Source organism: Magnolia sinica, chromosome 9 (assembly GCF_029962835.1).
Source record: "Magnolia sinica isolate HGM2019 chromosome 9, MsV1, whole genome shotgun sequence".
Lineage (NCBI taxonomy): Eukaryota > Viridiplantae > Streptophyta > Magnoliopsida > Magnoliales > Magnoliaceae > Magnolia > Magnolia sinica.
In genome coordinates, this window is record NC_080581.1 from 63277022 (window position 1) to 63297924 (window position 20903).

General features: G+C 38.5%; 1 long non-coding RNA gene and 1 pseudogene across 1 annotated transcript; one reads left to right on the plus strand and one right to left on the minus strand.

Annotated features, from left to right (window-relative positions):
- The first annotated feature begins 10675 nt into the window (after positions 1 to 10675).
- Positions 10676 to 11874, plus strand: LOC131256374 (uncharacterized). Its single transcript, XR_009176779.1, has 4 exons — positions 10676 to 10749; positions 10863 to 10934; positions 11017 to 11088; positions 11797 to 11874. It is a non-coding gene; the product is annotated as an uncharacterized LOC131256374 (long non-coding RNA).
- Positions 11875 to 13524: 1650 nt separating this feature from the next.
- On the minus strand, positions 13525 to 20459 carry LOC131255035 (DNA-directed RNA polymerase V subunit 1-like; annotated as a pseudogene).
- Positions 20460 to 20903: the final 444 nt, after the last annotated feature.

Genomic DNA, 20903 nt, shown 5'->3' on the forward strand with positions numbered 1-20903 from the left:
TGTTTGTGTTTGGATGAATGTACTTTTATGTTTGGATGGATTTTCTTGTTTGGGTTTAGATGGATGTGAATGTGAATATGATGAAATATATTATATAACAGGTGTATATCAGGATGAATATGATGAAATATATTGTTAACAGGTGTATATCAGGAATTTTGTGCGGAATTTTGAGCTAGAATAATTTTTTAAAAAGAGACTTTTAGCAACGAAAATTTTTGTAGCTAAAAGTTTTGTAATTTACTTTTAGCTGCGAAAATTTTCGCTGCTAAAAGTCTTGTACAATTTTTTAGCGACGAAAATTTTCGTCGCTAAAAGTAGAATAATTTTTTAGTACCGAAAATTTTCGCTGCTAAAAGTCTTGTACAGTTTTTTTAGCGACGAAAATTGTCGTTGATAAAAGTGGAACGATTTTTTAGGAGTCTTGCACAGTTTTTTCGCGACGAAAATTTTCGTCGCTAAAAATAGAACGATTTTTTTAGTAGCGAAAAGTTTCGCTGCTAAAAGTCTTGTACAGTTTTTTTAGCGACGAAACTTTTCGTCGCTAAAAGTTTTCTAATTTATTTTTAGCGACTACAATTTTCGTCGCTAAAAGTTTTGTAATTTTTTTTGGCAGCGAAAATTTTTGTAGCTAAAAGTTTTGTAATTTATTTTTGGCAACGAAAATTTTCGTTGCTAAAAGTCTTGTACAGTTTTTTTAGCGACGAAAAGTTTCGTCGCTAAAAAGCTTGCATTTAGCGACGATTCAAAATTTTCGCTGAGAAAACGCTTCGACATCGGTCTTATAGCGACGAATTTAGCGACGAAATCTTTCGTCGCTAAAACGTTTTAGCTACGAAAATTTGACTTATAGCAACGAAAATTTTCGTCGCTAAAAGTGAAATTTCTTGTAGTGGCCTTGCCCACGCTAAAAAAGGTTCCCGTCCATGTCACATTCTCGAGATTGAAATAACACATAACTTCTTCCACACTCTAAAACCGTACAACTACTGATCCAAAGACAAGGGCATTTTCATCTGAAACATTTTATAAAAGTTGTCAGAAGGCCACCCTTGTAACATTTGGAAGGTAGTATTTCTTTAGGGAATTTGACTATACATCAAAGCTAGTATGGACAATTTTTCCCAATTTAAAAAGGTCCCATGCACTTTTTTATTTCAGCTATCGACTCTCATTTCCCCGTTTTTAACCATGTCCATGAATCATGGTCAACAAAGAGTAATGCTATAAGCTACATTGGCCGATTACCTTATGTCACACGGCAACGACTTTAAGACAGGTGGGTCCTGTCCTCTAGAATAACCAGGCTAATTAGCCGCCTTATTGGGTTCGGGTTCGGGACCGGGTTTAGGTTTGGGTTTTCAAGTTTAGGTTTAGGTTTATGCTAGGGAGTTGAGATTATGATTAGGTGTAGGTTTAGGTTTAGGCATTTGAGAAGCTTTTAAGGTTCAGGTTTAGGTTTTGGGATTTGAGAATAGGTTTGGGTTATAAGTTTAGGTTTAAGTTTAGGGATTTGAGAATAGTTTTAGGTTATAGGTTTAGGTTTAGGTGAAGGTTATTGGTTTAGGCTAGGTTAGGTTATAGGTTTAGGTTAGGTTAGGTTATAGGTATAGGTTTTGGGATTTGAGGATAGGTTTAGGTTATAAGTCTAGGTTTAGGTTAGGTTATAGGTTATAGCTTTAAGGAATTGAGAATAGGTCAAGGTTTAGGTTTAGGAAATCGGTTTCGGGTTCGGGATCGGGTTTAGGTTTGGGTTTTCAAGTTTAGGTTTAGGTTTAGGATAGGGAGTTGTGATTAGGATTAGGTGTAGGTTTAGGTTTAGACATTTGAGAATACATTAAAGGAAAAGGTTTAGGTTTTGGTATTTGATAATAGGTTCAGGTTATAGGTTTAGGTTTAGGGATAGGGACTTGAGAATAGGTTTAGGTTATAGGTTTAGGTTTAGGTTAAGCTTATACGTTTATGTTTAGGTGAAGGTTATAGGTTTAGGTTAGGTTAGGTTATAGATTTTTGGTTAAGGTTTAGGTTATAGTTATAGGTTTTAGGATTTGAGGATAGGTTTAGGTTAGCTTATAGGTTATAGCTTTGGGGAATTGAGAATAGGTCAAGGTTTAGGTTTAGAAAATCGGGTTCGGGTTCGGGTTTAGGCTAGGGAGTTGAGATTAGGATTAGGTGTAGGTTTAGGTTTAGGCATTTGAGAATACATTAATGTTTAGGTTTAGGTTTTCGGATTTGAGAATAGGTTTAGGTTTAGGTTTAGGGATAGGGACTTGAGAATGGGTTTAGGTTTAGGTTAAGGTTATAGGTATAGGTTTAGGTGAAGTTTATAGGTTTAGGTTAGGTTAGGTTATAGGTTTTTGGTTAAGGTTTAGGTTATAGTTATAGGTTGTGGGATTTGGGAATAGGTTAGGTTATAGGTTATAGCTTCAGGGAATTGAGAATATGTCAAGGTTTAGGTTTAGGAAATTGGGTTCGGGTTCGGGACCGGGTTTAGGTTTGGGTTTTCAAGTTTAGGTTTAAGTTTAGGTTAGGGAGTTGAGATTAGGATTAGGTGTAGGTTTAGGTTTAGGTATTTGAGAATACATTAAGGTTTAGGTTTAGGTTTTGGGATTTGAGAATAGGTTTAGGTTATAGGTTTAGGTTTAGGGATAGGGATTTGGGTATAGGTTTAGGTTATAGGTTTAGGTTTAGGTTTAGGTTAAGGTTATAGGTTTAGGTTTAGGTGAAGTTTATAGGTTTAGGTTAGGTTAGGTTATAGGTTTTGGTTAAGGTTTAGGTTATAGGTATAGGTTTTGGGATTTGAGGATAGGTTTAGGTTATAAGTATAGGTTTAGGTTAGGTTATAGGTTATAGCTTTAAGGAATTGAGAATAGGTCAAGGTTTAGGTTTAGGAAATCAGGTTCCGGTTCGGGACCGGGTTTAGGTTTGGGTTTTCAAGTTTAGGTTTAGGTTTAGAATAGGGAGTTGTGATTAGGATTACGTGTAGGTTTAGGTTTAGGCATTTGAGAATACATTAAAGGAAAAGGTTTAGGTTTTGGTATTTGATAATAGGTTTAGGTTATAAGTTTAGGTTTAGGGATAGGGACTTGAGAATAGGTTTAGGTTATAGGTTTAGGTTTAGGTTAAGCTTATAGGTTTATGTTTAGGTGAAGGTTATAGGTTTAGGTTAGGTTAGGTTATAGGTTTTTGGTTAAGGTTTAGGCTATAGTTATATGTTTTGGGATTTGAGGATAGGTTTAGGTTAGGTTATAGGTTATAGCTTTAGGGAATTGAGAATAGGTCAAGGTTTAGATTTAGGAAATCGGGTTCGGGTTCGGAATCTCGGGTTTAGGTTTGGGTTTTCAAGTTTAGGTTTAAGTTTAGGCTAGGGACTTGATATTAGGATTAGGTGTAAGTTTAGGTTTAGGTTTAGGGATTTGAGAATAGGTTTGGGTTATAGTTATGGGTTTAGGTTAAGTTATAGGTTACAGCTTTAGGGAAATGAGGAATGGTCAAGGTTTAGGTTTAGGAAATTGGGTTCGGGTTCGGAACCGGGTTTAGGTTTGGGTTTTCAAGTTTAGGTTTAGGTTTAGGCTAGGGAGTTGAGATTAGGATTAGGTGTAGGTTTAGGTTTAGGCATTTGAGAATACATTAAAGGAAAAGGTTTAGGTTTTGGTATTTGATAATAGGTTTAAGTTATAGGTTTAGGTTTAGGGATAGGGACTTGAGAATAGGTTTAGGTTATAGGTTTAGGTTTAGGCATTTGAGAAGCTTTTAAGGTTTAGGTTTAGGTTTAGGTTTAGGGATTTGAGAATAGGTTTGGGTTATAAGTTTAGGTTTAAGTTTAGGGATTTGAGAATAGTTTTAGGTTATATGTTTAGGTTTAGGTTTAGGTGAAGGTTATTGGTTTAGGCTAGGTTAAGTTATAGGTTTTTGGTTAAGGTTTAGGTTATAGTTATAGGTTTTGGGATTTGAGGATAGGTTTAGGTTAGGTTATAGGTTATAGCTTTAGGGAATTGAGAATAGGTCAAGGTTTAGGTTTAGGAAATCGGATTTGAGAATAGGTTTGGGTTATAGGTTATAGGTTAAGGTTTTGGGTCATAGGTTTTGGTTTAGGTTAAGGTTATAGGTATAGGTTAAGGTTTAGGTTTAAGTTATAAGATATAGGTTTAGGGAATTGAGAATAAGTTAAGGTTTAGATTTAGGTTTTGGTTTTAGGTTTAGGTTTTAGGTTTTAAGTTAAGGTTTACATTTAGGTTAAGGTTGAGGTTTAGGTTATAGGTTAAGGTTTTAGGTCATAGGTTTTGGTTTAGTTTAAGGGTATGGTCCCTGCAAATACACATATAAACACGGCCATCCGACGCAAATGCCAGGCCCTTCCAATGCTGTCCATAAAAAATGGATAGCTTCATCATGATCATAATAGCGGTTCCCTCTTTCCAGGGAACCCGCTCTTCCGAATAGCTCCGACGCACATCCGGGTCTACTCCATTAATTTTGATCAAATATATAAACACGGCCTGTCCAAATGGCCAGGCCCCTCCAATGCTGTCCATAGGAAATGAACAGTTTCATCATGGTCATAGCAGCGGTTCCCACCTTCTAGGGAACCCGCTCATCCGGATAGCTCCAACGCACATCCGGGTCTGCTCCATTAATTTTGAGCAAATACATAAACACGGCCTGTCCAAATGGCCAGGCCACTCCAATAGTTTAGGCTTTCTTTACCTTCCATTGGATGCTTTCAAGGTGCAGATGGCCATTGAAACACACATACATCTTGGGAATTGCTTCTCAAAACCGCAGACTGGTTTTGTTTTGAAACTCGTTCATCTCACCTAAAAACCTGTCACATAATGAATCACTGTAACCACAATGATAACTATTGTCTATGCACTATAATGAACAAATTATTATTATTATTATAGATATCTCGTAATTACAACATGGATGTTGGAGTCACTTATGAATGGGTAGAATGGCATATAAAGATTATAATCGACCTTAGAAATATAAATGCCATTATAGATAATTGTAATTACAACATGGATGTTGTGTGTGTCTATTTCATATGCACCTCAACATATATGTCTGTGTGCATGTGCAGGTGTGTGTGTCCATATATATATATATATATATATATATATATATATATATATATATATATATATATATTGTATTAGAGAAGGGAAGGGATTATTTAAATCATTAACAAAAGAAATATATGAATATTAAAAGATGTTGACTTCTTCATAAAATGCTCAGGCCTATAAAGAAATGGAACCAATGTCACCCATGAACATCTACTATATAGAATTTCTTAAGGGCCATAGAAGTTTTGGATCAAGCTTATTTTAATGTTTCCCCTTTGCCCATGCCCGTATGATCTTATGAATAGGTTGCATGACAACTAACCATCTGCTAAAGGTTCATATAAAACCTCTATTTTAAGGAATGGCTAGAGGTTGGTGCTCTGTGGACCCCAACATGAAGTATATGTCCCATCCATGCTTTCCATACATTTTTTCAGATAATTTTATACTATGAACCCAAAACTGAGGTAGATCAAATTCTCAAGTTGGTCACACAGTGTTGATTGAAATCTCACCATTAAAAACTTCTTGCATTGATATTTTTACTTTTCTATAACCAGACCTTTTTTTCTGGTTATAGAAAAGTAAGTAGACCTTTCTTCTGACTATAGAAAGTTGACCTCTCTTAAGCCTTTGACTTATAAATGGTGAGGAAAGTCTGGGGGTTTCTTCTTTAAGTTACTCAACGTTCATGGTCATTACAAAGTAGATTGTGGATCTTTTAAATGGTGGATTGTAGGGTCCTTCCAATTGAGTCGGTGAGTTGTATGGAGGTTGCTCCCTTTAGCTTGTATGTGGGGAATATGGAAAGAAGAAAGTAGGTGAGCTTTCTTGTAATATCTTGTCATTGATATTTGTAGTGAAGGAAAGAATTGAACACTTCATCATAAGTTAAGACTGGTACTGAAGCTTTTAAGGCACCAATGCCTCAATATGGGGTGGTGGTTGGAACTTGGTCAGTTTTTAATTATGTCAAGCATTGGGAGAAGATTGACCTTTTGGTGCCTAGGCTTGTGAAAATTGAATATGGAAGTTCAAGGGGGAATCTTGGTGGCTTGGTAGTTGGCGGTGTCATTAGAGAAGAAGCTTGTTGGGTTGGTGCAGCTTCTTTCAATCTACTAAGCTACTCACGCAATCTTGCCTATGGGTAATTGTGCAAGCATCAATTGGAATATCTAGGTCGCCAAGCTTGATCCCTTTTTTTAGTTGAACGCAAACCATTGACGTATTTCATTTACTGACAATTAATTCTTAGTCAACATATTCAAAGGGTAGGATTGCTCCATCAAGGCAAATTTTGGGGTATAGTCCATACACGAGCATGCGCAACAACCCAACAGCCTAGATGGCTGAACTGTGGGTAATGGGTTCACCATTACAAACCAAAAACCCATATTGTGCATATCCTTGTACAGGGATCATACAATTAGTGAAAATCCACACCCTACAACACTTAAAGAGTAGATCCTAACATGTTGATTGAGCCGGCAGTGAACACCCCAGACTGGCAAAGACCAGGGTTCAAGTCACACTGATGTACCAGTTGCAGTCCTGCCCAAAATGACTATGTAATCCACCAAGAAAAAGCGTAGAGATTTGAAAATGAGCTTGATCAGGAATTCAGGTCTTGAAATCAAATAAAACAAGCTGCCTCAATGAAAATTAACACATTGAGCACAAAATGCATGGAGAAATGCAAGCCATTCCACCACACATGCCACCATAGAACACGTCTCAAAGACCCCATCAATTCATCAGGTGGAGTCAACTGTAAACATACCCTTGCCCAAAAGATCAGGTGGGCCACATACGTATGAGAAAAATGACAACGACCCGCCAAATGAGTGGAAATCTCGATTTTGTGGTCACGGAGCCGCAAACCCCCCGGTGGCACCCCAACCCCACTAGATGAGTGGCCCATATCAGGCAACAAGTGTGCCAAGATGGCACACGTGACAAGATCGCATCGGCATTTACGAAATGAAATTTCTATATTTTGACATGATTCAACTACCGCAAGAGAAAAACGAACTACATGGATTAAAATTCAAGAAATCAAGGGGAGAGAGAGAGAGAGAGAGAGAGAGAGAGAGATAGAGAGATAGAGATTTTCGAAGAGAAGCTTACGAGGTTTTGAAGGAGCCGGAAGCGGCTGCGGAGCTGGTAGTGGCTGCGGCATTTTCACAGCTTCCACCATCTGGAAATCTCTGTGAAAGAGAGAGAGAGAGAGACCGTATAGCCTAGGGTTTGGTTTGGAAGAAGGCCAGGAGTCGCATTGACTCAGGCAGCGCTAATATTGGATGGAAATTGGATTGCGTACTAAGTTACTCAGTACGCTCTTATCGTACAGAGTAAACTCGGTTGGGCTCACCGAGAATGCATGTGGTTTATCCATGCCGTCTATTCGTTTTTTCAGATCATTTTAGGGGTTCAACCCAAAATTGATACATATACAAAGCTCAAGTGGATCATACCACAGGAAAAAGTGAAAGTATTGATTTCCACCATTGAAAACTTTCTAAGGCCCCCAGTGATGTTTATTTGACATCCAACCTATTCATGATATCAGACAGACATGGATGAAGGGAAAAAACAAACATTAGCTTAATCTAAAACTTCGGTTGCCCCCAAGAATTTTCAACTGTAGATGTTCAATTCACACTGTTTTCGATGGTGTGATCCAATTGAGATTTTTATATACTCTATTTTTGGTAGAAAGCCCTAAAATAATGTGTTAAAATAGATGGATGGAGTGGATACAATGCATAAATGACAGTGGGGCGCACAGAGTTTACTCAGTAAGCTTGACGTACTGAGTTACTCAGTACGCAACCCGCTTCTTATTGGATGGAGGGCGATAAACCTAATCCTCGGGCCGAGGACAATACTATCACGTAAAACATTTGATCCTCTACCGGAGGAGGCAGGTTTAGGGCTGTCAATGGGCCGAGTTAGGGCTGGGTCGAGCTCTGTCCAAGCTTAAGCCCGGCCTGTAATTTTGAACCTAAGCCATGCTCGTGATAAGCCAAAATATTCTAGACCGAGTACAGCCCAGGACATATACACAAAGCTCAACCCAAGTCCGAGCAGGGTAAGTTACAAAAGCCTATCTTGTTATACAAAGCAGATGCAAATAATGGTGAAAACGTTGATGTACTTGTCTGCATGCTTCTACTGCTGCTACTGCACTCACTCCCTCCCTTCAGTCTTCCCTATTCAACCGTGGACGACAAATCACATACCCCATATGGAGCTGCTGTTGTTGCTTCTACAATATTAGAAACCCCATGTGTGGGGACTGTCATGGGATGGTTGATGTTGCAGGGAGAGGGAGATCGAGAGAGGGAGGGAGAGTGAGAGGGAGATCGAGAGAGAGGGTTGAGATCGGGAGAGGGAGATCGAGGGAGAGGGTTGAGATTGAAGGAGAGGGAGATTGAGAGAGGGAGAGGGAGATCGGGAGAGGGAGATCGAAAGAGAGGGAGATCGAGAGAGGGAGGGAGAGTGAGAGGGAGATCGAGAGAGAGGGTTGAGATCGGGAGAGGGAGATCGAGGGAGAGGGTTGAGATTGAAGGAGAGGGAGATTGAGAGAGGGAGAGGGAGATCGGGAGAGGGAGATCGAAAGAGAGGGAGATGGAGCTCGCGTTTGGGCATTTTGGGCATTTTGGAGGGATTAGGGCGTTTTGGCGACGGAAATAATCCAGTAGTCTGCAGGATATTTATATAAATGTGACTCTCAAGCCATGTGCGTGTATATGAGGCGCGCACCCATGGCGCTGGTACCACCGTAACTAACCTTGCAACTGTTTTGGGCCCCATGCCATGGATTGACTTGATTTTTAAGCCGCAGGCCCACCATGGAATGGTGCATCTGACTGATGGGGTACATGTTCGACACCCATCACGGTGGGGCCCACACAGCTTGACCGTATGGAACCTTTTCAAATAATATATATATATATATATATATATATATATATATATATATATGTATGCAGTGATCCCGACCTTATTTGAAACCATATAAAATACTACTAAAAAATAAGAAATGTCCAAATACATTTGTCAAGAAAATTTCCTTATGATTTAAACAAGGATTAGTGTAACCTTATAGAAACACAAACACAACTTTATCATGCTCTCTTATGCTCCTACAAACATCTATTGCACAAACTCGTCGATACAAATGAAATACAAATCATCATTTAAGCCATATCCCAACTAATTGGGGTGAGCTCGACCATGTAAATAATCTTATCTATCTCAAACCCGACTTAAAAGCTTAGATCCAATGATTCGATAAGTGCACAAAGCCAATTGGATTTAGGTCCAGGTCTTCAAAAATAAGATCCGGACCTAAAAGGACTTGGACCTGACAAGATCAGGTCTTCTCTCTGGTTTTGCATAGTAGAGATTTGGCATAAAATCTATTGGTGAAAAGCTTTTTATCTCTTAACATGCTCATCTATATATAAAAAAATTTTAAAATATTTTATAATAAAACATCATGGTGATCCCCGGGAAGATTGCAATGGTTAATGTATTTGTTCTCACTGTTTCCCCATAGTATGGCCCACTTAGACAATGGATCTATCTCATTTTTTAAATCTCATTCTATCATGGTTCAGAGAAAATGATGGACGAAGTAGATTTTACACTGTTATCGTAGTTAGCGCACAACAATTCATATCATATTGTGTTTTCTCTTCATTCATATCTTTTTGATATTATAAACATGAGGGATGTCAAATAAACATTATTATGCGCCCAAGGAAGGTATCAACGGTGGAAATCATTATTCCACACTATTTTGTGTCGCATGGTCCACTTGAGTTTTATATTTATCGAAAATTTGGGATTAACCCACACTGTTCCTCGATTTTTCAAGATCGTTTTAGAGAACTATTTAAAAAATGATTCATATCCAAATATTAATTAAATGAACAACACCACATAAAAGGGAACAAATTGGCCACTCCCCCTTACACCATCCACTGGCTTGTGGTTAGTACTCTGTGGGCCCCACCATGATGTATGTATTTAATCCATGCTGCATCTATTTTTATAGATCATTTTATGATATAAGAGAAAAAATGAAGTATATCTAAATCTCAAGTGGACCACATTACAAGAAAAAGTGTTGGATGAATGTTGACCATTAAAAACGTTATGGGACCATAAAAGTTTTAGATCAAGCTGATATTTATTGTTTCCCTTCATCGGGGTCTTTATGACCTAATCAACATATTAGATTTCAAATAAACAATACAGTGGGCCTTAGGAGGATTTTAATAGTGGATATCCAATCATTATTGATTTCCTGTGGTGTGGTCCACCTGAGACTTATATACCTATCAATTTTTTTATGAAGCCCTAAAATGATCTCTAAAAATAGATGAACAGAATGGATGACACACATACATCATGGTGGGGCCCACAGAGCACCCTCCACCAGTAGCCAATCCGTCTCCCAAATTTGGGCGCGCGCTCAAAACAGAGCCGCGCCCAAAGAGAGGTATTTCACTCTCTCTCTCTCTCTCTCTCTCGCTTTTATTTTGCCTCGTAGCAAATATCGGGGTCTTAGATCGTAATTTCTGCTCTTGTCCAATAGCGATCTTTCTCGCAACTATCTCAATGGATCGATCCCTGCAGCATGGGCTTCCCTTCCTCTCACCGATTTGTAAGTCCTCTTCCATAATTGCATCTGGAATCTTCTATAACTAATCTACAAAACCCTCTCTTCCTCTCTCACTCTCTGAGGGACATACCCGAAAAATTGTTTGAACATTGTAGGTCGCTTTTGGGAAATCACATTTCTAGAACAATTCCAAAGGAGCTAGGAAACATCATGACACTCAAGTCACTGTATGTGATTCACAACTTTCATTTGATTAGGCAGATGAATTGCGTTTAGCTACTATTATTCATGCAATTCGTGAGTTTGCAGAGTCATTGAAGTTAACGAGGTCGAAGGACCTCTTCCTCCAGAGCTTGGTAATTTGCGCAGCTTGGAGAGATTGTAAGATTCTCTGTTTTGCCACTGCAATTTTTATTTTTTTATTTTTCAAATAGTGACCTAATTCTCATTTCATAGTTATCTTTCAGGGAATTCATATCTTTACTCATCTTGATTGATATTTTCCATTAGCATCTTTTCTTTCTACTTTTGGTAATTCAGAAGTACAAATTTGTACTGTTGTATCACCAATGTTGAAAGAAGGTTGCCATTATCAATCAGGGCAGGTGCAAATAGTGTCACCCTTATCTTTATTACATTTGAGCAGCTGCTAAGATTTGTGACCTGAATTGAGAATCTCTAAAATTTAAATGTTATTTATTTATTTATTAGTTCTGGTTGCCTCCTATGTCCTAATTAAACAGAAAATGTGATTAATGTGTAAATATATGCTGGCCATTGTTAGGTTACATTGGTGAACAGAATGGCTGAGGGTCAACCAATTGCGAAGTGTTTATGCTATTCAACACTATCAGTTGACGGTCAATATGTGGTGTTGAGAGGACTCCACGACCATTTTAAGGAGTGGAATGCCCCGCTGGGTCCACACCGCGTAGCAGGTGTGGGCCTCACTTATCACCACCATCTGATCATGATCAGTTGGTAGTGATTGGCATACAGCCTATGGTGATAATAAACAATAGGTGTTTTTTTAAAAAAAAAAAAAAAAAAACTTTTTTCCTAACATAATCCAATATATTACTGGTGCAGCCTTGCTTGTTCGAATAACTTGACAGGAGAAATACCTATTACCTTCGGCAACTTGAGAAACTTGACGGACTTGTATATCAATTCTTCACTAGTCACTGGGGTTGTCTTTTCCATTTAGAAATTATAACTTATTAAACTCCATTCATATTATTTCTGTAAGATCCCTGATTTCATCGGGAACTGGACACGACTCAAGAGGCCGTAAGAACTTTATTTGATATGTTTTCAATGTAAATTGCTTCTTGCTTCTATATGAGAACATCTATATGAACCATGATTCTAAACCACTGCAGGCATATGCAAGGCACATCTATGACGGGACCTATTCCTTCCAACATCTCTTTCTTGGTGAATCTAACTGAACTGTGAGGGCACATTCCATGTTCTTTTCTTGCTGCTTTATTACTTAGAATTTTCTTGGATTCATACCCAGCCTTGGAAGTGGTATGAAATGAATTACTTTATTGAATCCAATATATTTTGATTTTCAGGAGGATATCTGATTTGAATGGATCGAGCATGCCTTTCCCTGCATTGGGGGATATGACCAAAATGCAGAAATTGTGAGTTGAATGGATATACCCCTGATGGCATAAATATATCATTGTTCGTTACTTCTTTTGTTTCTAGTCTATATCCATTATATTATGAACTTACGTTTTGTGTTTGCTCTAATATAATAAGATGTCAATTTTAGATTTCTTCTCTTCCTCTCTATGCTTGAAAGAATGGGATTTTGGTTCAAATGCATAAGATGGACATTGAAATCATTGGTCTTCTTTGATTTTTTTTCTTTACCATTTCTTCTGTAAAGTGCTTCTAAGTTGTTTTAACTGATGCAGGTAAGAAGTTCTGGAATGTGTTTCATCTGCAGCCTATGCGTGATCAGAAGGTACAATTCCAAAAAAATATCATCTAATTTCACATTATTTCCATTGCTTTATGATTATACAATTCCAAAAAATGAGAACCAGAGGTTAACAGTACACAGACTGTTGAAATTGATGTTTTACCAATAGATCACTACTATGATGCCTTAGGAGGGCCTGAATTGGATACTCTCAGGGTACATGGACTTTTGTTTTTTTGTTTTTTTGCTACTGTTGTTGTGCTCCATTTACTTCGTTCAGCTGACAGGATATCGTCTCTATAATTATAAATGTTGTTTCAAAGCAAGCGTGGAGTGCTACTAATTTGGAGAGATCCGACATAAATAAAGTCTTCTATTGATACGAGAGCATAATCAAGTTCTCAAATCTGCACTTGATTGAAAAAGATCTTAATGGCATTAGTGCTAACATGGAATGCATATGCAAAGTTAGTTATTTATGTGCAAAAAAAAAAGAAAAAAAAAGAAAAGAGAATGTGGTCCCGACCCAATTGAGGAAGTTATGCCCAAAGTGTAGTTAGCATAGTGTCCCAGTGGGAATCAGAAGTTTAACTGGTAATGGTATCATCTCTCCTTGATAAGGGCAATAGTAATGGATAGATGATTGAAAGGAGAAATGAAGTCAACCATATAGGGTACGTTCAATTTATTTGGGTGCATTTTCAGTTAAACTGATACCTTTTTATTATTATTATTTTTCATTTTCTTCAGATACTGAATCTGCTAAGGCATTTAGAAGACAACTGAAAGAGACAATCTACTCAGTGCTGTTTGATATGAATGTTCCTGCTGTTTGTAGAAGAAGTGCAAGCATGGCAGTGAGACCACTTCTCATCACATTATTGTTGAAGTGTGCAACATTCGCAGGAAGACAAATAAATCTTCTTAAAAAAGGTGAAAGAGCGTGCTTCTTTCTCCCAAAGCAATTTATAACCTCTTGACAAGAGTGCATGATCTCATCCATGCTCCGCTCGAGTACTTCAAGCGCATCTTATCAAGGTGAATGTGGCCAACAAGGCCTGTATCCGCTTCTGAACTTTCAGGTATTTGTCGATGCCTTTAAAGCGACTTTTTTCAAACGATTCTGAACTAAATATGCTGCATTCTCCTTGCAATGCATTTTCCCATAGAAGCACTCATTCAAATATAGAATAACTCTCCGATCTATAATATCATTCTTGAAGTTAACTTTGCACAAAAGTATTTCCTTCATCGACTCCCATGAAGAGTTGTTGCTCTGAGAAGAATCAAGAACTGCTTTATATGCAGGATTTGATACTGCAGTAGCAGCTAATACACCAACTGGTTCACCAGCAAGAGACCTGCCAGGACTATTTTTGTCCACTGTCCATACTCAAATTGAATTATAGAATTGTTGCAGAGGTTTCTCACTGTCCCATCATAACAGATAACGACATCTCTAAGTGTGGCCATTAGATTTTTAAACAAAGTTCTGGAAGAACGGATCAACACTTCCCTGGATGATATGGAATGGACCAACTCTTCATAGGGGGTTAGACCTTGAAAAAAGGAGCTCTTAACTAACCCAAATGCCTTAGAAGGATAGTCAACACCATTAATAGAATACTTATTTTGGAAGTGGAAACTCATATCACCATTAACAGAATACTTATTTTGGAAGTGGAAACTCATATCCTCAACCAAACGCCTTGAATAAAACTTCCCTTGGTCATAAAGTTGAAGCCCCAAAAAGCCAAGTTGTTAAACAACCTTACTGATATATTAATCATTTTTAGAATCTATCAAATTACCCAAAGCAGATAACTTTAGAATACGAGTCACGATTGGCAGTTTTATAGTTTTCAGGTAGCTTTCCACTAACAACTCTACAAGTTCATTGTAATTTGATCTCAAGTGAAGCAGCAAAGGTGATATGTCCTGAATTTTCTTCTTTATATCTTCAGTAACAGTCTTGGGAATGTCAAAATCATTCAGGCCAACATTATATCCTTCTAAAAAGAGAATGTCCTTCAGCAATGGCTGCAACATATTAAAGAACTTAACAGCCTCTTCTGTTCCCTTCTTGTCAAGAACAGAAGTAACAATCTCTGTGAATGATGACTGCAGTAAATCTCTATTGAAATCAATCCTCACCATTTCACTTTTACTAATCAAATGCCTCTCCCCAAAGTAGTAAAAAAATGCAGGTAAAGCACTCTGTACCATTTGCAAAACAGTCCACAGAGGACCTGTATGGTGAGCCTTAAGCAAAGCAGGTTCCAGTAAACTGGTGAAACACACAGCCAACTGTTGCGCAGTCGCTTTGTTCAAGAAAAAAGTCCTAAACATGAGTTTAAGTGACAATAAAGAATCATGCACCAGTTGTAAATTCAGACTACCACTATGAGAACTACAGATTTGCTTTTCAAGACTAAACAGCTCCAAAACTTCTGCCTTTGCTGCTAGAGACTGGATAAAATATATGAACACAATCCCCATCAAAATCTGCACCTAGGGGGAGCACAAATAAGGGGATTGATCTTAACAGTATGGTCGTCATGCACATAGACAGAAAATGCTTGTAATGAATGTTTATGAGTACTAGGTGGCCTATTAATGAAAACAATGTCTCCGTCCATAATCTGCCTATTTATGATTTGACCAACTTTCAAATCTGATTTAGTTTACTTTGATTCTCTTTTTTTCCAATTTGGTTTTGAAAAATTTGAATGTTGGAGAAGTGCTACCGTGATTTGTCTGGATGTATTTAAGTGACTATTTTGTGTGTTCTCTACACCATAATGAGTCTTTAGAAAGTTGTGAGGTGCATTGGACAAAGAATGCTGAAGGAGATCTAATAGTCCAATGCTCCTGAGCTTTCACAAAGACCATTTTTCAGTGAAGCTATCATCTAGAAATGCAATAATCATTTCAGTGAAGCTGAAATGACCAATTTGAAACTATCATAGTATTTGTATTGTGTGATCATTACTCCAAGTTCAACTAGAAAGGAATGTAATTGCAATTTGTACTCCATTATGAATAACACTAACCGTCAATACAGTTCAATCGTTGCCACCTAATTGAACTGAGCAATTGCAATCCAACTCAGGTGTGTTTCAAAATGCAGCGTAAAAGATGCATTTAGATCAATGGATTATTTCTAGCCTGGTGAACCTGTGATTAGCTCTGTTTTGAGCTTGTAGATTATCTTTGCATTAAGTCGATGAAACTCAATCAGGCCTTGAAAGATTTAAATTTTATTCTGTATTGTGACTTGAATAAAAGATATGATGTCATTGAGAAAACCCAAAAGCCACAACTCAGTTTTTCATTTTTTCTTTTTGCAGTGGCTATAAGTACATGCCTTATCAACTTTTGGCTTGCCATGTCACGATGGAGGTGAGTTTCTTGGCTGTTAACTGGTAGCTCTTTGTTGGAAAGTATTCTTCTTCATCATGGTTATCAAACAATTCTGTTACAACAAAAGTGGCTGATGTGCCAGTCCATGTTGGCATTGAGTTGTAGTTTGACCACCAAGTGTGTCAGTTTTTGGGTATCACTCTGTGATTAGAGTTCATAGAGAACCCACATACATGTTATGGAGTCACAAATCATATGCCTGTTTTCAGTGACTAGTAGAAATGATGTCACATGATTTTCAGTTCAATTGGCAGGTGTATTACAGTGTAGGGAAGTGTGAAGCTAGAAAGAAGCATGATCTTCCATCTCTGGATGACCCTGCAATCTTTGAGCATATCTTCTTTAGTGAATACATGTATGATCCTTCCAAATGTTGGGTGGTGTAGATAAAAGAGAAAGATGGCGATAATGTTAAGATGCAAGGACAAGGAAACAAGTGTGCATGGCTATGGAACTTGACTAGAAAGTAGGTGGTAAGGAAGTTGTCGAAATAGGAAGAAGACGACGATTTTTTGTATATTTGTTTATTATGTTAAACTTATATGTATTTATGCGTGAATAAGTGTGATGCGGATAAGATTGTTTGTGTTTGGATGAATGTACTTTTATGTTTGGATGGATTTTCTTGTTTGGGTTTAGATGGATGTGAATGTGAATATGATGAAATATATTATATAACAGGTGTATATCAGGATGAATATGATGAAATATATTGTTAACAGGTGTATATCAGGAATTTTGTGCGGAATTTTGAGCTAGAATAATTTTTTAAAAAGAGACTTTTAGCAACGAAAATTTTTGTAGCTAAAAGTTTTGTAATTTACTTTTAGCTGCGAAAATTTTCGCTGCTAAAAGTCTTGTACAATTTTTTAGCGACGAAAATTTTCGTCGCTAAAAGTAGAATAATTTTTTAGTACCGAAAATTTTCGCTGCTAAAAGTCTTGTACAGTTTTTTTAGCGACGAAAATTGTCGTTGATAAAAGTGGAACGATTTTTTAGGAGTCTTGCACAGTTTTTTCGCGACGAAAATTTTCGTCGCTAAAAATAGAACGATTTTTTTAGTAGCGAAAAGTTTCGCTGCTAAAAGTCTTGTACAGTTTTTTTAGCGACGAAACTTTTCGTCGCTAAAAGTTTTCTAATTTATTTTTAGCGACTACAATTTTCGTCGCTAAAAGTTTTGTAATTTTTTTTGGCAGCGAAAATTTTTGTAGCTAAAAGTTTTGTAATTTATTTTTGGCAACGAAAATTTTCGTTGCTAAAAGTCTTGTACAGTTTTTTTAGCGACGAAAAGTTTCGTCGCTAAAAAGCTTGCATTTAGCGACGATTCAAAATTTTCGCTGAGAAAACGCTTCGACATCGGTCTTATAGCGACGAATTTAGCGACGAAATCTTTCGTCGCTAAAACGTTTTAGCTACGAAAATTTGACTTATAGCAACGAAAATTTTCGTCGCTAAAAGTGAAATTTCTTGTAGTGGCCTTGCCCACGCTAAAAAAGGCTCCCGTCCATGTCACATTCTCGAGATTGAAATAACACATAACTTCTTCCACACTCTAAAACCATACAACTACTGATCCAAGGGCAAAGGCATTTTCATCTGAAACATTTTATAAAAGTTGTCAGAAGGCCACCCTTTAACATTTGGAAGGTAGTATTTCTTTAGGGAATTTGACTATACATCAAAGCTAGTACGGACAATTTTTCCCAATTTAAAAAGGTCCCATGCACTTTTTTATTTCAGCTATCGACTCTCATTTCCCCGTTTCTAACCATGTCCATGAATCATGGTCAACAAAGAGTAATGCTATAAGCTACATTGGCCGATTACCTTATGTCACACGGCAATGACTTTAAGACAGGTGGGTCCTGTCCTCTAGAATAACCAGGCTAATTAGCCGCCTTATTATTATTATTATTATTATAGCCAACACCATCTAGATGCCGTATCTCACGGCTCCGGCCCACAAGATAATTTTATGGGCTAGTGGTGTACTGGAAAAGGAATATTTCATAGACTTGCCTGACGATCACCACATTCTATCAGCGCCTTTGCCATTTGAATGTCGGATGGGCCTGTTTCAATTAGTCAAGGCATCTGCATGATCATGATTGACTGATGAGGCGCCCATTGACAGTTCGTAAACTCCACATGTATGATCATGTAGAGGCATATGTGGTGCACAACAGAGTGGGGCCCACTTCCTCTTTATCCATGATTATACTGTGGAAGTATATATAGCTTAGAAATTTTACATGGATGGGATGAACTTGGCCCTATTTCCAAATACTGATCATGATCAACTAATTGCATGAACAGGTCTCATTGGTAGTGATCACCAATGAAGAGAGGTGGCATCAAGTGGCCCACTTTCCATCTCTATGTTCAGGGGTGTACACGAACCGAGGTAGCTTGGTTAGCTCGCTCGACTTGACTCAAAAAAGCTCGATTCAACTCGGTTCGAAGCTGATTTTGAGCCGAGTCGAGCTGATTTTTTGAGCTCGAAAATGAGTTCGAGCAAGCCCCAGCTCAACTCGACTCGGATCAAATCCAGCTCGAATCGAACTAGTTCAGTGACTCGGTTGCTTTGCCATCGACGTTGCTCACCAACTGCTTGATAAAATGCTTCAACAAAATGTGGCTGGTGGCAAGGAAGGTTTGGTTGGTGGCAAGGTGGCAAGGAAGGTATGTACATGAAACAAATACCTTTTTTTTGTTTTTTTTTTTTTGTTTTTATGTTACTTAAAAGGTGTTTAAGAAAATACCTGTGAAACCATTGCCCCTGTTTGTAAAACAGGGATTTTGAAGTTGCAGTTCAGGTGTTCGTGGAAATACCTCAACAGCGAACTCGGCTCAAACTCGGCCCGAGTTGGCCTGAGCTGCTAACCAAACCAAGCTGAGCTGGCCAATCAGGCTCAAGGACCGAGCCAAGCCAAGTTCGAGTTGAGGTCAGCCACTGTTCGAGCCGAGTTGAGCTAAGGCCAGCTCAACTCGGTTCGACTGAATGTACACCCCTATCTATGTTACAAACACCATTAATCTATTTATTTATTTATTTTTATTTTATTTTAAAAGCAGCACTTCCCAGTCACAGCCCATTTGCATGACTTTGATGATGGGTATTAGATGTGGATCCAAAGCGCTCTAATTTCTCAATAAGTCATTGATAATTAAGTTATTTTCAATAAAATTGAAATTTTGAATATTGTTGCTTTACATATAAGACATTCATGATGAGCAAGCAACAACCATTGCCGGGTCAAGCAAGCAATAACTATCATTAGGTGAGGCATGTGACTCCATTTAGTCAATGCAAAAGGGTCCCATGCACTTGTTTTTTTCTTGCTAATAGATTTCCCTAGTTTCTCGGCTCCTCAGTTCATGAATTATAGTTAACAAACAGTACCTGCTGCGAGCTATAGCAAAGTTTCATGATTATCTTATACCATGCGGCAACAAATGGTAAGATAGTTGAGTCCTAATCCATGGTCTCCCCTGTTGAACCGGACCCAGGGATGATGAGTACTTGGAAGAGTTTGATTATACTGTGATATTGAGCTCTGGAACAAGGACGTTATATATATATATATATATGACAGTAATGCATTTCTCTTTTGAGCTGTTAAGTGGTGTTAGACACAAGATAAGGTGTTTTTTGTAGTGCCCACCTGAAAGAGTACAGTTTTTTTGTTTTTGTTATACCTGTGATCCCAATTTCCATATATATGTGTGTGTGTGTGTGTGTGGAAGAAGGTGGGCACTTGCCACTAGCATTGTATTGATGAGGATGAATCTACACCTTTCAGGCGGGGCCACGATGGACAAAAAAGAGATCGGGCCCTGACTATCATATACCCAAAGTAGAAAAAACAAACAAAAGAGAGGTTGGCAGCGCGTCGGTTGGGCATCAACAGCAAAGGGGGCAGCAGGTGAGGAAGAGCAGCAGGAGCTACCCGTGCAAGAGGAAGCAGGCTAGGGAGCTTGTAGGAAGGGAGGCAGACGAGGGCCAAACGGGGAGAGGAACGAGGTTGCGAGGTTACCCCATGCCTTTCCTAGCCTTGCGGTGTCTGATCTGGCCCAGCCCTACTCTGTCAAGAACCATATGCCCTATGATGTGATGAGGTAGGTCTGAGGGGGAGAGAAACCTCTTGTTTGGGGCGCTGCTGCTAGCCAGATTAGCAAGGGCATCAGTGATAGAGTTCCCTTTGGAGAAAACATGGGATAATCGAAGGTTGAGGGCCCATGAAAGTTGATGGATAGATTGCAAGTGGTACCAAAGTTTCCAGCCACTAAAAGTAGGGCTGGATGCCGCGTCGAAGAGAGCCTGGGAGTCCGTCTCAACAATAATTGATGATAGGCCCATGTCTTTGCAAATGAGGAGTCCATCAACCATAGCCCGAGCTTCCGCAACCAAATTGGAAACCACCCTGTACTAGTTGTGGAAAGCGAAAAGCGTGTTCCCGAAGTTATCCCAGCATATGCCACACCCACCACTGGCACCTGGGTTTCCCTTAGCAGAACCATCGACGTTCAACTTGACCCACTTATTTGGAGGTCTTGTCCATTTGACAAAAATGGCCTTGACAGGATGTGAGGGGTCAAAAGGAGTAGTGCCAAATCCCCAAAGAACTAGATCATGCCACAACGATTGATCCATGTCAGGGAGGAGGGAACCAATCTCGATAAGCCAGGTGGAAATTCTCTGGATGGTGACTGCTATCCTAAAGTTTCGGTTCTTAAATCTAGTCCCATTTCTACCAATCCAGATTTTCCATATTAAAATGGGAGGGATCAAGCCCCTAAGGAGAAGGTGAAGGGAAGAAGAGGAGGCGGCTAG